This window comes from Lathamus discolor, chromosome 5 (genome assembly GCF_037157495.1).
Source record: "Lathamus discolor isolate bLatDis1 chromosome 5, bLatDis1.hap1, whole genome shotgun sequence".
NCBI lineage: Eukaryota > Metazoa > Chordata > Aves > Psittaciformes > Psittacidae > Lathamus > Lathamus discolor.
Window position 1 is genome coordinate 50,817,022 of NC_088888.1, and position 16,098 is coordinate 50,833,119.

Here is a 16,098-nt window from a genome sequence, read left to right on the forward strand (position 1 = left end):
GGTCTTTTATTTTGTCATTTGTTTCCAAACGTTGCATCCTCACTGCAATAGCAAGACTGCAATTATTTTATTAGTTTGTATGTATTTGTTCTATCACTTACCCTATTTCAGTTTCAACAGTCTTTAAGAGCATTCAGTTTCTCTGTGATGATATTTTGGTTCTCCTCCCCATTAGCAATGATCCCCTGGTTTGTCAGCAGAGCCTCCTAGCTTTGTCAGCTGTGGATTTCATTGCACTGTTCTTATGGTTTGGTATCAAGATCAGTGATAAAAACAGTAAGGAAAGATTTGTTCAAATGCCATTGGCTGAATTAGTAACTTTCCTCTTAACACATCTGTGCTGTCTATTGGCAGTTGCAGGTTCCTTATCAATGCAGTAACTCTCTTCTCCAGCTGAATGACTAGTCTCCAGTTTAGTACTGCATAATTTCCACAGACTCGCAGAGTTTCTGAGGTGGGAAGGCACCTCTGAAGATTGTCTAGTCCAAATCCTTGCTCAGAGGAGTGTGCTCAGGGGCATGTCCTGTGGGTTTTCAATACTTCTAAGAAGGGAGACTGCAACCTGTCTGGGCAGCATCTTCCAGCATTCAAACACCCCCATGAAAAACAAACAAACAAAGTTTCTTATTTTTAAATGGAATTTCCTGTATTTGTGCCAACTGCCTCTTGTTCTGTCACTGGGCACCCCTGAAAAGAGTCTGGCTCCTTTGTTTTCTCCACCTGGCATTTATACACATTGATAACATCCCCAAGCATTCTCTTCTCGAGTCTGAACAGTCCCAGCTTTCCCAGCTTCTCCATGTACGAAGAATGCTCCAGTCTCTTAACTACCATTGTGGGCCTCCACTGAATTGCTCTAGTATACCCATATCTCTCTTGTACTGGGGAGCCCTGCACTGGATCCAGCAGCTGAGGTGTGTCTCACCAGGACTGCCTGGGGTGCAACACTAGTGAATTACCTCCACCTAGATGTGCTGCTTATTGACACCCTTAATTACAATGACTTTCTTTAGATAGAGAAAAATGATCAGGTTAGTCTAGTTTGATGTGTGTTTTCCAGATGCAAGTTGTACTTCATCCAGGTTTGGTTTCACCTCTCTATCTTTAAGAGTTTTCTGATGGGAATTGGATTCTGGGACCTGTATATTGGTAAGACAAATGTGGTGAGCTTCATAGGTGCGTTAAAAGAAGAAATCTATACATGTGGATAGAAGGAAACTCTAGGATGCTACTGCTTTATCAGATGTGTAGAATACAGTTCAGCAGATAATCTGTAAGGCCTTTCTGTATGTTATTTCCCCAGTATTATCAGCAATAATAAAATTTCAAATAAAAAGTTTTTTTGAGCCTGCAGCTTAGTTTGCTAATCCTTAGCTTTGGAACTGGGATTGCTTCTGAGAAGAAGGAGCATAGCTTTAATTTAGAAGGAATCTGCAGTGTATAATATATATAGTTGGAGTGCATGAGGATACAAAACCTTCCTGTAGCTTTTCTAGACTTATTTTCATTCCACGTAAAAGGTTTTGCAATAGATATCAAACAAACATAATATCTCTAGTCTGCTTGGGGATATTTAACATAAATGCATCTGTAAGAAGGAAATTACATTAAAATGAGATGACAGAAGTAATGGAGATTTAGATGAGTAGAAATCAGCTCTTATTATGAGGTAGGAAGATTGCTTATGTATTATGCTTATGTGTGTGTATTAGGCTAGAGCTCATCAATGAGATTTCTGCTGGTGAAGATAGATAATGGAATGAACATCATTTTCTTGCCTTTGGAGCTGGTAATTTCTATCCTTAGTGAGTGTATTGCTCATTTGTTTCCAAACATTATGCATATCACAAATAATACACATATGCAGTTCAGCAAAGCAAGCATGACTGATGTGAACATAAAGAAAATCAAAGTCCCTTCAGTTGAATGAATCACGTCTTAACCAAAAAAGAAAGCAGATGATCAGGAAAACTGGTGATCAGAAAAACAAATCTTCAGCAATAGTTTGTGGCAATTGTATACCCTGAGGTGCAGGAGTTACCAGCTAAATAGATTGAACATGCTGCAATACAGTCTTAAATACGATTCCCTGGCAGTGTTGTGAACTGCACTGGAATAAGCTAACTACAGGGACACAGTGTCTGATTGTGCAGATGCTTATGGATGAGTTTAAGCACTGATTTCTACTGATGTCAGGGCTAAATCTGCCTGCTTAACTAGGCCAAAATGCACCTAAGCATTTGTGGGATGGGAGGACAGCTTTTTTCCAGTGATATCAAATCCTGATATTGTCCATTGGTGGTCACTGGAAAAAAGTACATGTATTTTTGATGACTGCTGTTCCCTGGCATCATTTCCAGTATACACATCTGTTGTTTGTTTAATTTCCTTTTTACCACAAATGATAGCTCTGCATTTATAGACCTAGAAACTACCTCACAGTACTCTCTCAGCAGTCCAGTCTCGATGTAAGAGTATCATGTCAGTAAGCAACACACCTGAGAGGGAACATTGGATAGACACCCTGTTCTTGGAGCTCCTCTGGCTCCTGCTGGTCCCATGGGTGCACTAAATGAGTTGGGATTGGAGCCACATTTCCAAAGCTGAGCCCTTCTCTTGATTCCTCTACCTATAAAAGGGAGGGGAGAGTGGGCAGGGAGTTGTTTGCCATAATCCCTTTGTTCTGATATTCACTTTCTACTCTGTTTGACCCAGGCTGAACTTAATGGAAATGGGGCTTCCAGGTTTGGTTGGGAACCACTACTCAAGGCAGCAGCAGTTGCTAGCTTTCAGGGCAGGTTGCACATGCCTGCTTTCTTCCTAAACCAGTATTCAACTCCCTCCCACATTCCCTTCTCAACTTTAAGCTCCTTGCTTCCCTCTATACACCTTTAAACAATAGTTCACTCCATAGCTCCTATTTACCCCCTGGCCTCCCCTTTCTTCCATATCTGCCAAAATGAATACTCTAATCCTACCCCTATTCTTTCTTAATTTCTGTTTGCCTTAATTTCTGTTTGCCTTTCACCTCGGGGATAAATATAATATAGCCTTTCTTCCATCCTAATCCAATACTCTCTACCACATCCTGCCAAGTTCCTGCCATTGGCATGGGAATTATATGCATGTCTGTGTTGGGTGCTACTGGTACAAACTCCTGATTGCCCTCTGGGGTACCATGAGGGATTTATCTGGCAGCTTCTATGGAAAACTCCATGCAGCCATTGTCAAGAACTGCTGCTGTCACCTCCTCCACACATTCACCTGGAAGAGCTTTTCATACCCCTTATGGCATGCAGACCATGGGTTGGGAACCTCAGATCTTGACATCTGTAATGTGGAACTGTAGGACTGGGGGTTTAAGTGTGTCAGGTATATGTTGTGGAGTGTCTGCATATGCTAAGAAAGAATACATGCTTGGTTAGAGAGAAGGGAAAGAGGGTTTGTACATAAGTTGCGAGAATGTGAACTGGGTATCCATAGCATTTTAGTTTTGTCCCATGATTTCCAGCATGATACCCATTTTATCTGTGAAGCATGAACTACCATTTAAAACTGTCAGGAAGCACAAAGAACTTGTCACTAAAGCCATTTTAATGTTTTGCAGGTGTACGAATTGATAGCTTTAAGTGATCACTTTCTGTCAGCATCAACTTTAACAATAGCTACCCTCCAATTTTCACAGTACACTTGGGTTATTTTCCCTTTATGAAACATTTGAAGAAGAATGAGGTTTCTATAAGATACCAAGGAGCTGGCTCCTAATTTCAGTGGCAACTGTGCATTTAACTTGCTTAGATTGGTTTGAGAAAGTCAGCCCTGTTGACGAACCTCATCTCCCCTTAAAGTTTCTAGGTGTTCAGTATAACGTCATCCACATTTGAAAAACTCAACATGCTTTGTATTTAGTCTGTGCTTAGAATAGGTCAATTAAACAACCTGCGGACGTATGAATAAGCAGTTAATAAATTCTGGGATCCCTGTTGATTCTGTTATGTTAGTATGCTCTTTATAGCCATTGCCTATGCCCACATGTAAAGCTTACTGCTAATATGCTTCTAACGCTCAAGAGGCGTGCTTCTCTGATCAGTTAATCTTTTATAAACAAAGCAGTGCGTGTCATGCAGGAAATTGATTGAAACCTATGGCCTGTTGTGGTGTAGGATTCAATGCAAAAGCTTTCAGATGCACTAGTAAAGCATGCCCAAATAGCAGGGAAACACGATTTTTCAGATCAATCTTTGTAAAAGCCCTATCAGCATGTGTTCGCAGAATTATTCATAAAGAGGTTGTGTCTTTGCCTTGAATGCTTATTTATAGCCATATTTTAGAGGTAAGCAGCAACGTTTTAACAGCTTTGAAAGAAGGTTTAGGAGGGGCTTTCTAAGACTTCAAGATGAGTGATTCAGTCATCTGGATTCATAGAACAAGGACTGAGTTTCTTGACGCTCACCTGTTCAGTGTGCCATTGAACTCCTGAAAGATGGGAGGTCCTGCTCTTGGCTTTCCTTTTTATCTTCTTTAGCTTTGTCTATTTACACTGTAGCATCTTGGAACAGAGAGGTTCAGGTCCAATCCATCAAGATTACCTAAGATCTAAAGTGACTTTCAGAGGGGCAGTTCTTCTTTTCATCAACTGTATCTTTCTAGACTGAATAAACGGAATACAACTCAAAAGACAGTCAATAACAGTAAATATTCAAGTTTGCTAAAACTGGATTGTCAGATTGTCAGTTGGGTAGAGTACATACAGCTGGATTCTCCAAGGAACTCTATGACTTAAATGATCACTATGCCTGAAAGTGCCACTCTTTTTCCTCCTAGGATGTATGCTAGCTTTCCTCCATTTTAGACTTCACTGTTGATTAAAGATCTTAGGCAATATAATCAGATTTATTTGAAAGACTTTTGTACATAGTCCTGGGCAACCAGCTCTAGATGAACCTCCTTGAGCAGGGGGTTTGTACAAGACAACCTCCAGAGGTCCCATTCAACCTCAACCATTCTATGATTCTGTGAACTACAATACGAAATTAGATTAGAGCATAAAAAGGTGAAAAGAAACCCTGGAATAATGTGACGGGATAGATGAAAGCACTTGCTACTTGCTCATGAAGATGTTTGCTTCAGTGCTGAATCAAAAACTTTTGGGGTTTGAGCAGACAGAGCTGTGATGTAGCTCTGTGAAATGTGGTGAAGTTGCAATGTGTATGAATGTGGTCCATTTTGCCTTTGGATGAAAAAGATGTGGGCAGCAGATTGGGCCTTTAATAATTCAGTATACTGTCCCAGAAGAAGAATCCCTTCCTTCCTCCCCTCCCTTCCTTCCTCCCTCCCTCTCTCCTCTCTGCAATACACATGCCTGTATTGATGCCTTTTGTCAGCTGGTCACTGAAGATCAGAAATCATTATTTTACTGTAGCAGTACATGCCTTAATGGTTGTGGTAAGTGAAAATGGGGCTTTTTGCAATTTTTAATGTGTATAAGTCTAGTATAAAAATTGACTGCACTTAGCCACCACATGGGATAATTTCCACTCCTTTGGATTAACCCAATCAGTTAATTTCCTTACTCAATTTTTATGCCTTCCAAATTGTTTAATGCTAACAGCCACCTCCCACTTTAGAAGTTATTTGGCCAAACTAAACACATTTAATGGTTTTAATGTTTCTGCATAAAGTAGACTCTCTTACTGTAGGTGCTGGGGGTATATCAGTTCAAGGAAGCTAATGTCATGGATTAACATTCCCACCCCATGTGTGCTCATCTAATTGCCAGATGGTCGAGAGAAGAGATTTTGAACGTATTCCTGGATAAAAAGCACCCTGGTTGGTCATGACAGGAATGCTTCTTATCTCCTTTCAAAACTGTATAGCCCAGCAGTGAGGATAGTCCAGGGGCTGGAAAACCAAAACTTATGAGCAAATTCAGGAGCGCCTGATTTTATGTCCCTGCTTCACCTTCAATCAACTTTTCCTTATTACTATTGGAAAACCACTCAGGACTTACATTCAGGTTTTCTTCTCAGCACTGCAAGACCAGACTCCTTCATGGCCACTTCAAGCCATGAAGTGCAGCTCTCCTATGCAAGGTGAATAATACACAGGGAATTTTTTAGGCACCAGCTTAACTGGCCTCATGAGAGGTGGATACTTACTTTACAGGATTCCTGTCTGTCAACACTTTTTCCTGAAGTGGATTGATTGCTCAGATGCAGAAGTGTGGTATCAAGCCACATGGATGAATAACTGCTGAGCTGAATTGAAAATGTCCAAGATGACTGAGGGAGGAATTCCATTCTTTTCTTTGCTTAACTCAGAGCAAGGTGTTCCTCATCCTGGGCAGGTACTGCAACCATGGATAATGGCTCCCGGCCCCTTGCTGGGAGGAATCTCTTTGCCCTTGTACTTTTGGCTGCTCAGGGCTTAGCTCTGGTGTAATTGCCAGGAACTGCCAGGGCAAGAATTGTGCTTTAGAAGCATCCCCAGAGACCCATGGCCCCAGCGGTTTGTGAAAGACTAAATGAGCACTAGTGATACCCAGAGCACAAACAGGGTTAGGTGGCTGCTGAGCAGTAACCTCCAGCCCTTCCCTCTTGTTTGTGCTGGGGTCTTGGGTGCACAACTCAGCCAAGGGTGTAAACTGATGAGGGATGTCTTCCCTGCATCAGCTCACCTGGCAGATGGGGATAACAGTGCTTTGCTCTATCTCATGGGTGCCATAAGGATAAATAGATTAAAAGATTTTGCAGTGCTCAGAGGTGTGCAATAGGGGCTTTAGGAGAAGTTAAGATCAATAAACTGGCAGCAGTACTACAAAAGGTCTCCTCCAGTTTAAAAACTGCAATATTAATGCTATCTAGCTAAAACTGCCTTTTTTTTTTTTTTAAAAACAATGAACTTGTGTTCAAATGTTGGGATTATAAAACTTTGGTTTCCCTCTTTTTTAGCGGCGGGGAAGAAGGCAACAGAGAGAAATTGAAATTGGTCAGTTTTTGAAAAACATTCCAATGTCGGTACTTTCTTCCACACTGACTCTCCTTTATAATAAGGAAATTCACTTGAAGTGCTCGTTGTTTATTTTATGCCACCTGACAAATCAGTAGAAGCCAGTTTAGGATCTTTGGTTTGTGCCTTTTATCTTCACATCTTAACAAGTGATGTGAAGAGAGCTACTACAATCCTTAGAAGAATTACCAAGAGGCTTGTGGTCATTCTGTTTTATACAGCAATGCTGTTATTAAGCAAATGTTTTTTATTGTATCATCGTTGTATGTGTAGTAAGGGTTAAAATCCTTTCTTGATTCCAAGGTGGTAATGTTTACTTCCTATTCTTCTGTTTGAATTTTATATGAACATCTGAGAACAAGAATTAAAATAATGACATTACTACCACTACTGCTACTACTATTACTAATACTATGAAAGTATCAACTAAAAGTGCATAGCTGTGTAAAGTTACCAATTTTTAAATCAGATCAAAATCTGGACATCTCTTTTTCCTTGGTATAATCTAAAAGCAATTAAGAATGCTGAAGCCCCCGCTGTTTCCCCCTTGTGACATTTATTTATTCAAATTCTTAGGTCATCAAAGACTTGTGTTTGCTATTTGGCACTCATTAGCATGTGTCAGATTGGCATCTGTGGGATTTCTTTGTTTACAAGCACAATGTTTTCTTATCTAAAGATGTCAAGCTCTTGAAAGTGTCGATTTATTTTAATGAAATAGGTTGAAGTAAATGAATGATGAACAGTACTCCTCTCCTTTCAGATTAATGATCAATTACATGGACGTCATTTATGTGCTCTATATTTGCTCTGTTTCATCTGTGATGCCCAAGCATAGTACGGCTTTCATTTACTGTCTCTCTTCTGGTAGGGCACTAGGTATTGTACTTTTCATGGCACAAGTCAAATCCATTTTAACCTGTTCTTTTAAACCCTGAGGGAATGTCTTCAAACACGTCTAATTCTCACTCCAGTTCTTTCAACAGCATGTCTAACAAAGAGGTTGTTTGCCTTAACACTGCATAATGTGACTGCAGTTTAATTTTGCCCAGCATATTGCCCATCACATTTTAGTTTTCATCTAGAGAAGCAGAAATTGTCTCCTCAGATGTCTGCAACAAAGATTACACTGGCATAAAGCAAAAGGAGAAGTGTGCTCCATCCTGTGCTGTCTTAGGAGGTAACATCCTCCCAAGCAGAAAGCTTCTTGCTTTAGATGTATTGTAGCTTCTCTGTTATTTTTAGCAACATGGGTTGTACTTAAGACTAAACTGCAGACCTGAGAAAGTGAAATGTAATGTGAAATGAGTTGATCATCTGTGCTGCCGTTGTATAGGTGTATGTGAGGCAAATGGACAGAGAAGGAAAAATTGATAGAGAAATAGTAGCTGAGGAGAGCCTCTTAGGCTTCTTCTCTTAGGCTCCTAAATCAAGGGGCAAGGATCCTGAACCTTGAGTCTTGGTGGATGAGCTAGTGCTGATTATGGTGAAATTCCCCAAAAGCTGAGAACCTGGAATCTTTGAAACTTTCATATTCACCAAAGGAAAAGAGGCAGGATGAATTCCACAAAAACTCCTGCCTTTCAGTACAATTTGGCCAAAACTTCTTGGTTTTGACCAGTCCGTAGTTTCTAGAAAAAAATCTGTTTTGTTGGGAAATTCCCTAGCAAGTGTAACAAGATCCATATTGAATTGTTAACATGATAACTTATGAACAAGTAATAGCTCATTGCTCAAGTGGATAAGAGGACTAAAACCATCTAGAAAAGTATACACTGAACTCTGTTAATTATTTAATGTCCAGCTTGAGAATACCGATGTTATTGAAGACTTGCTGACTCCATTGAAAACAGTCCTGTTGAATGATTCTGCCCAAATGTCTTCACTGTCCTTCCTCTTTCTTTGTTTTTGATTACACAGACCTTACATGGAAACAGAATGTTTTTTGTCCATGAGTTCATCTGCTTCTCCATTTGGCTGAACTCCTAGTCTCCTGTGACATCACTGTACTCCTCATTTCGGCTGTCACTCACTGGGATCAGAGCATCTTTTATTTGTTCTCTCTGGATCAGACAGGTGGAAGAGTGCTACAGTCTCCCTGCAGAGCTTGCTTTCTAGATGAAGGGATGTCTTCTCTCATCCCTAGTTCTAGAGCCCCAGGAAATAAATGACAGCTGGGATGCCAGTCACAGCAATAGCTGTAGTCACTGATGATTTTTAACATGTCAGCTAATAATGTGAGGGGCTACACAAGTCTCATCTGTCTTTGGTAGACATCCTTCACAGTATACTGGATCAGGTGAGGAGAAACCACACTATATGTAGGCACGATTGACTCTGAAAGAAGTGTCCTGATGATTAGGGCAGTGGGGGTGTAAAGCCAGTGAGGGATCTCCAGGAACAGGGATGAAAGGACAGAATATGTTTTTTCTCTCAAAGCTGAAACTGATTTCATAGAATCATAGTTAGGGTTGCAAAGGACCTTAAGATCATTAAGTTCCACCCCCCCTGCCATGAGCAGGGACACCTCACACTAAACCATGTCATCCAAGGCTTCCTCCAACCTGGCCTTGAACACTGCCAGGGATAGAGCACTCACAACCTCCCTGGGCAACCCACTTCAGCACCTCACTGTCCTCACAGTAAAGAACTTCCTCCTTATATCCAATATAAACTTCCCGTTTAAGTTTTAACCCGTTGCCCCTTGTCCTCTCACTACAGTCCCTAATGAAGAGCCCCTCCCCAGCATCCCTATAGGCCCCCTTCAGATACTGGAAGGCTGCTATGAGGTCTCCACTCGGTCTTCTCCAGGCTAAACAGCCCCAACTTTCTCAGCCTATCTTCATATGGGAGGTGCTCCAGTCCCCTGATCATCCTCGTGGCCTGTCATTTCATGGATGTGAAATGACCTTCACATACATTGCCCTACATATGTATTATATGCATGTTATGTATATATAATATGGGTATGTATGTAGCAGAGGTTCACATTCAAATATTACATGTACTGTTAGTAGAGACTAACTGTTAAAAAGAAGAAGATTTAATGGATTTACTAATCAGATTATTTCTTTCTAGTTTCTTCCTTCCCTGACCCAGCAGGAAGTATGAAGTGTTGGTTTAAGGAATATTAAAAAAATACATAAGCTATCTTTCTCATAATATCATAATTTTCATAGTAAAGCACCTGGGACGTGCTGAAAAGCTCCTTAGTTCCTGCATGGCAGAGACATGAAGCTGCCTAAGGAACTCTCCAGTCAGCTGGCTGCATAAAAATCTCTGAGAAGAATCTAATACAGGGTAAGTCAGCTTATTGCAGCTTTTGTTGGTTTTGAAACCCCACAAGGGTTGTTTTTTTTTTTTTCCCTCCTTTTGACTGCGTGCATAAGAGATTGAGAAAGAGGCATGAACTTAAATCCTAACTAGACCTTAATGTTTCCAAGGAGCAGATGGACACAGCTTTGTGTCCTCTTTCCTCTGTACCAAATGGAGTTTAGGACCTGAGCAATATTTGGGCACTTATTATTTGTAAATAGTGGAGGGTTTATAGGTATACCACTGAGGCAAAGGAGATGAAATGTACTACCTTTAGAAGGGGAATTAATGTAACAGCATTCATTCCTTTTATAGACAATATTGCTATTTAGAATGTCCTAAAGTACATCATGTCTTTGCTGATTAAATTTCCTGTGTGAGCAAAACGTTCATAAAGCTACCTAACTGCATTTTTTATCCTATCTCATTGATGGCAGCAGCAACACAGGTTTCTGGAGTGCTGCGAACCTTGGTCTGCCTCTGTTTCTAGCCCACTTAATAGTATGGAGAAGGGAGTAGAGGGAGAGCAGGGTAACAGAGAGAGAAAGAGCAGTGCTGTTGTAATAAATTCTTCATTGAATTTGTGTAACTCACACGCAATTCTAAGCTTCTTCTTGCATCCCTCAAAAGATTTAGGCTCCCTGTTACCTGGTGCTTCCCACCTGAGGTCATTAATTGTAATCCTAATGTAACAAAGTGGTTGAAGTAATTTCCCTTTTTTCCCCAGTGAGTTGAGCTGAGAAACCTAGACCACCACTCGCAGTGGGCTTGAATCAGCTAGACATCTCTTTCCCTCCCATTTATGCTGCACAGTCTCTTTTCCCATAATGTGTGGCAGATTTCCCATAATGTGACTGTTAGTGCATTGGCAAGTAGTGACCGTTAAGTTGTGAGATAGACATTTGGCCAGAGATTGTCAGATGGGCATCCTCTGCATCATCTTCTGCAAACAGTTCAAGAGAAACAACTGTGGTGGGGGCCATTTGGGGCATGTCCTCTAAGGGAAAAATTATAGGGGGCAATTTTACTGCCTCTGGACTGGCTTATCTGACTTTTGTATCCCTTTGTGGTAGAGCAAGCCCTTGCCCTTTTAATCAATCTAAAGAGTGAGTCAGGGCAAGAGGAGTCTATTTCCATATTAACCACTATGAGTCAAAGTAAAAATGAATGTAAGATTAGTTGTTTTGCTTAAGTAGCACTGTCCAATCTGATTAATAAGTACCCTTCTGTTGACCTCAAAATATGCTGTAAAACTTCTTCAAGATAAGGACCAAAAAATGTACCAAGACACTTCCGCCGTTCATATATTTGATTATTGTACTTCTGCTCCACTTTATTGCCGACAGCTTTTCAAAGGAGAAAACTGTAGGCCAAATTAAAGGAAATAAGAATGATTTTTAGAGAAAATGCTGGAAGCTCAGCAGTGGAGTGTATATGAAACCAAAGTTTTGTTATGTACTTTTTTCTAATACAGAGATTCCCCTCTCAACATACGGGTTGCTGCCCTGCTGTGTATAGAGAAACAGTGGCTGAACCCGTGAAGGGATCTAGTATACTTACACAGGAGAGCTTAAAACATCCTGTGCAGAGGTTTAAAAGGTCAAGCCCAAAAGCTGTTAGCACCAAGGAACATTCAATCTGAAAACTGAGAAAGGGAAAAGAAGATCAAGGAGGAAAGAACACATTTCTTAAAAATACTCTAAACCCATCATCGGTTTTCATCACTGTTCTGTTCATTATTATATTGCATTTTTGAGTCACTTGACATGGAGTGATGTGAATCTGCTGCACAGCTCTGCAAGTAGCAAGGAGTGACAACTCAGCACACTCTAGCCATTCATTCTGAGTGAAAGGTAGATACACAAGCTGTGCTGAAAGCCCTTTGCCCCAAGAATGAGGAAAAGCTGCTCTTTTGTCCTGTTCTGCTTTTTTCAGGAATGAGCAACAGCCCTTTTTCAGAGGATGTATGATGGAAGGGTCAATCTCCTCCTTTTCAGTCTAAGCTTTTCTCCGTTGTGCCGTTTGTCTCATTTATTGGCAGTGATCAGCAGCTTTGTTCAGTGTACATGGGACACTTGCTGCAGACTATTTACAAACATAAGGAGGAAAAAGGGTCTTGGTGGTGTTTTTGAATTCTCGTAAGTTCTCCTATTTTGTTGTTTCTAATGAGTAGCTGAAAAACAAAATGGGTGTTTTATTTCCTGATGAGAGCAAATATTTGTCCAAAATAACTTAAATTGTTTATTAACATGAATCCATTTGAATGTTTCTTTTTCAGGCACCATGTGAAAGCTCTTATTTCTTCCATGATGGATATTTGTCATTAGGTCATGTGAATGTTCTGGTGAACCAAAGGATGGATTGTTCTGTTTTTCTTGCTTGGATTGTGAAATAGGAATATCCATAACATGACAGGGCATGAAAGAGCCTGAAATGAACTAAGGATGTACTTTAATGAATGGGCTTTTCATTTAGCGGGTTTTTTATAAACAACTGTGGTAAATTCTCTTTCAATAAATGCAAAAGGATGGTTGACACATACATTTTGTATGGGTGGGTACTGGCAAACTAGAACAGATCATCATTCCAGATAGACCATTTTTTCAAATAAGTGTTCTAGCTATTATATTTCAACTGGAAGAATTGCTCCAGTGTAAAGCCAATACAATATGTACTATGTTTAATCTGATTATCTCAGCTCAAAACCTGGACAGATGAGGACATTCTCAAGATGGCTGCTCCAGGAATCATCCAACTGATGTGGATCTCAGCCTTCACAGTAAAGTGGGCAAGTTTCTATCTGCTGATTTATTTGCTAAGTTGTGCTGATGATAAACAGAGCCAATGGATATTCCACGCTAAAGGTGGAAGAACTGAGCAGGCATATACAAGTAAAACATGTGATAACGCCTAGTGCTCCACTGAAATCTGAGCATATATTCAGATGCTGAGTCCCTCTAGGCAAAAGTTGCAGCTGACTGTTTTTCAAGTTTTAAATCATAAACAAATATAACACCTACAATCCATCCTTAAGAGAAAATTTAAGAGATCTGTATCCAAATGTGAGTATGATGGAAAATGTTCTGACTGTGCATCTGTTGTAAGTATTTGAAAACACTGAATTTTGCCAAGGCAACTGTGCCAAAAAATGTGGGTCATTAGAAAGCAATATCTGTAAGGAAGCACATCCAGTAAGTGGGATCATTTTTCTTTTCTGATCTTTTCAGGAAGTACAGCAGTTAAAAGTAAATGTACTATTTGTTCCTTAAGGGCTTACTAACCCATTTGAAACAGAACCTGATGTGCATCTAGCCAACTAATTTCTTATGATGATGTAGGCTTACATCACTTTTTGCTTTCAGATGTGTCTCAAAGAGTACCACCACTGTCCATGTGCCAATTTGTGTGGGAAGAGTTTAAGACAACGAATGCTTGCTGTGTGCTCCTGTTCACGTTACAGAATACTGGAGTTGAGCCCTATAATCCCAACCCCAAATGAACATTTAGGATTCCTGATTGCCAACAAGTTCCTAAAAAATCAGTACATCCAATGCTAGTCTGGAGAAATGTTTTTGTGGGATATATGGCAAGAACCCTCTTAGTGATATCAGTGCCCCTTGCCTGTGGCCACTTTTTATTGTTTAAAGTATTAGTGTGATTTTTTAGTCTTTGTGATCCTTTTGTGTTGTATTTTCTATTAACCTGCTGTTAGGCATCTAGTTCCAGCTACAGACACTGACTCATAACTGGTGAAACACCTCCTACTGCTTGGTGAGGCAATGGACTGTGAACAAACTTGCAGTCATCAATCAAAATGATTTCACAAACTTGTTCCTGACTTTTGTTGACCCTGTGATTTCAGAGCTGAGAATGCAAAGCAGAAGCTCTGTAGCTTGGGGCTGAAAGTTTGGATTGGGTAAGAGATACTGTTCCTTTGCACTCCAGTATAAGAGTATAATTACAAGCAGATTACTGGTGTGGCAACTTGAGAGAGGTAGAATGTAAAATCCTTGTATGTGTAAGCCTAAACTACTTCTTTGCAGTTCTTTTAGCCTCATTAAATAGGTGGGTGAATGTTTCCAGGGAAAGTGCTTGAGAAGATGTGAACACAGCAGAAGACAACTTCTCTGGTCTTTTTTAGAAGATCTCAGATTTTTCACACAAGAATTTGCACAGCAGTTTCTGGGCATAATAGCAGATACACCTAGTGTGACTGTAGGTTTATAACGCATTGAAAGACACCAGCCTGTATATTATACACATTAGAGTGCACGAGTGACCCAATTAGTGTGCAGTAAACAGGTGCATATCCTGGAAACTTTCCCATCTCCCTATGCAAAGTCTAACCCTTTCCATATTTAATGACAAGCCATTATGATAGATAAGGGGTGGAGGACACGGAATTCGGTCAAATGAGTATTTCAGGCATCATTTAGCTATGGTAAGGAGGGAGTTAACATGGAAATTAGATTACAGAGTAGACATGATAAAGCAAGTTATCAAATTTAGCAATACTGTCCATTCTAGTCTGACCATGATGTAGACTGGCATTGAACTTAAGGGTATCGACTTGACCTGGTTTGCATCTAACGGTGCCAGTTTTCAGAGCAAATGAGTTCTGGTGCCTACCAGTTCAATGGCTTCCAGTTTCTGAGCAGATAAGCGTTGGCTGGCCTTCTGTTGCAGACTGGTTTGTGCAAACATGACCCTAATGATTCCCACAGATCACATAAGTGGGGTGAAATGGGCTACTGGAAGTATCAGTTACTTAAATCTGGCACTGCTCCCAGAAGCAGGACATGATGAGTACATGCATTAGTTACACACATGCCTGCTTCCACTCAGCTTATGAGACAGGAAGGCTCATGTAGCAATGCCATATGGCACAGGGCATTGAAAAGCAAGTACACATATGTGACTCCCTCTGACTTTACATTTTAGATGCTTAGATATTACGAACGAGTCTTTCTTCTTAAGCAGTGGCCTGTACTGGTGCTAAGAGTCATGTAAAGTCATTCTGCTCTGTAACCTCCTGCGTGGTACTTCCAGCTCTCCTCCTGTCACGTGTCTGGGACTGCTACAGCAAGTGGTAGGTAAGGAGGATGAAAATATGACTCCTTTCCAATAGCCACTGTGTTCTGGCCTGAGCTGCCCTGTATGGTTGGAACTACAACGATCTCAAAATACAGGATTTCTAGAAATAGAGCCAATTGAGCTTTAAGTTTTCTAAGACCTTGATCTGTTTTACAGCTGCTGTAATCAGGGTAACCTGATATAACCAAGGTAACATTGACTGTAATTGGAAAGTTAAAAATCAAGTTGAAAATGGCCTCCTGTAATGTTGCGATAATTGATGGTGGTTTACTAGAAGCCGCTATGGGAAATCTGCTTCTGCTAAACTAGGTTAAGTGATCCTAACCGAACCCAAAACTTTATGAAGTACTATAATTCTTATAAGTCTATGCATATTTTTTCCTGTAAGTTGAATTGAAAACATATCTTCATAGTATTTCAGCTAAATATTTGGCAACATATTCCATAAAACATACATTTCCCACATATTCAGAAAAAAAGTAGCCCTTTGTTTAAACCAATATTCTAACTTTGCTAAGGTTTCCAGTGTATCTTAAACAATGGAGGTAAAAATGTTCTGTATAGTAGGAGTTTTTAGACAAATACCTATGCATGATGCTGCGAGATTATTTTTCTGAAGAAAATAGAAATTTATCTCAGCTATGTATCATTCACACGGGTTTCTTGCATGGGTTGTAAACT

The 16,098-nt window shown here is 40.2% G+C and overlaps 2 long non-coding RNA genes across 5 annotated transcripts in view; both read left to right on the forward strand.

Annotated features, from left to right (window-relative positions):
- LOC136015199 (uncharacterized) overlaps nt 1-8,944 on the forward strand; it is a 33,722-nt gene extending 24,778 nt beyond the window's left edge. The window contains exon 3 of the long non-coding RNA XR_010613101.1: nt 8,929-8,944. This is a non-coding gene — a long non-coding RNA (uncharacterized LOC136015199). The remainder of the gene's footprint in view (nt 1-8,928) is intronic.
- Nucleotides 8,945-14,952: 6,008 nt separating this feature from the next.
- The window catches only part of LOC136015200 (uncharacterized), a 41,004-nt gene continuing 39,858 nt past the window's right edge, over nt 14,953-16,098 (forward strand). For 2 of the 4 annotated variants that reach the window (XR_010613104.1, XR_010613102.1), the window contains exon 1: nt 14,954-15,412. This is a non-coding gene — a long non-coding RNA (uncharacterized LOC136015200). Of the gene's footprint in view, nt 15,417-16,098 lie in introns of all 4 variants that reach the window. The other 2 variants (XR_010613105.1, XR_010613103.1) reach the window with 2 other exon arrangements.